Source organism: Quercus suber, unplaced genomic scaffold, assembly GCF_002906115.3.
Source record: "Quercus suber isolate HL8 unplaced genomic scaffold, Cork oak 2.0 scaffold_24, whole genome shotgun sequence".
In the NCBI taxonomy this organism is placed as follows: Eukaryota; Viridiplantae; Streptophyta; class Magnoliopsida; order Fagales; family Fagaceae; genus Quercus; species Quercus suber.
The window spans coordinates 1261783-1263619 of record NW_027069489.1 but is presented as its reverse complement, the minus strand read 5'-3'; positions in this window follow the sequence as shown (position 1 = coordinate 1263619).

The following is a 1837-nucleotide window of genomic DNA, read 5'->3' as shown; positions in this document are numbered from 1 at the left end:
TGCCATTGAATTTGCATAATTCATACAATCTGCACAAGTCATATACTATCACTACAAAAAAAAAATGTCTATTAGAGACCAAGAATTTTTGACGAACCCAAAAAGCTCTCTCAAAAAATCTTATTTGCAATGGCAAAATAAAGCCCTCGCAAATACTTGGTAAAATGTGAAATATTTGTGACCAACAAGAAAAGCTGTCGCAATTATGTGTTATAACTGTCACAAATACTAATATTTTGGAGGGAAATTTTCCCTCCATATTATTTGCGAGGGACAATTAAAAATCTCTCGCAAAAAGTGTATTATTTGTGACAGTAAAAAAAAGCTGTCACTAATACTAAATTATTTGCGAGGGCTAGGATCGACCTTCACAAATAATCATTAAAATGTCAAAAATTTTGGAGGGAAATGTTCCCACCAAATTATTTCCGAGGAACAATAAAAATCCCTTGCAAAAATTTTATTTTTTGTGTGGGTTAAAAATATGCCCTTACTAACACTAAATTATTTGCGAGGGCCACGATTGACCTTTACAAAAAATCATTAAAATATTAATTTTTTTTTGGAAATAAAAGTTGTTCTAAAATTCAAAGAAACTTATAAACATATAGCACTTTGTATTCTTTAGATGAACCTTTTGTTTACAATCTAAAAAAAAAAAAAACCTTTTATATACATCCTATATAAGAAATGTCTGTCCTAATTTTCTAAACAATTGTACCCATAAAAAAATGATAGCACTTTTAACTTCAAAATGGTAGCCTAAAATTCAAGAATTTCAGCCTTTTGTGCTCTCTCTTTCTCTCTCTCTCTCAAAAGTGAATAAAAATTTATTCCCATTAAAAGAATGCATAGAAGATGAATTTATAGATCAAATGGTAAATTACATCCGATTGGCATGAAAATTGGCATGTATGTTAAGAATATATAGAGCATGTAATTCAACGGTTGGATTTTCAAAATATGAATTCAATAATAAGTTATTGGGTGATGTAACATTTTTTAGAGTTACATCACGTGTAACTTGAACCCAACTCTATATTTCTTAATTCGATGTGAATTTTGACAAATCTACTGTTAGATTACATTATCTTCATATATTTTTTATGCTTGTAAAATTTCAAAGTGATCAAATATTAATTGTCATGTCATCAATCAATTGTTTAAATTCAAGCTTTTGTAGTTTAAAATAATGCATAAAAAATGAGTTTATAAATCAAACGGTAAATTACATCCGATTGGCATAAAAATTGGCATGCATGTTAAGACCATATAGAACATATAATCCAACGGTTTAATTTTCAATTTATGAATTCAATAATAAGTTATTGGGTGGTGTAATAGTTTTTAGAGTTACGTCAGGTGTAACTTGAACCCAATCCTATATTTCTTAATTCGATGTGAATTTTGACAAATATACCGTTAGATTACATTATCTTTATGTATTTTTCATGCTTACAAAATTTTAAAATGATCAAAGATTAATAGCCATGTCATCAATCAATTGTTTAAATTAAAGCTTTTATAGTTTAAAATAATGCATAAAAGATGAGTTTATAGATCAAATAGTAAATTACATCCGATTGGCATGAAAATTAGCATACATGTTAAGACCATATAGAGCATGTAAGCTGACGGTTGGATTTTCAAAATATGAATTCAATAATAAGTTATTGGCAGTGTAACATTTTTTAGAGTTACGTCAGGTGTAACTTGAACCCAATCCTATATTTCTTAATTCGATGTGAATTTTGACAAATCTACCATTAGATTACATTATATTTGTATATTTTTCATGCTTACAAAATTTCAAAGTGATCAAAGATTAATAGTCATA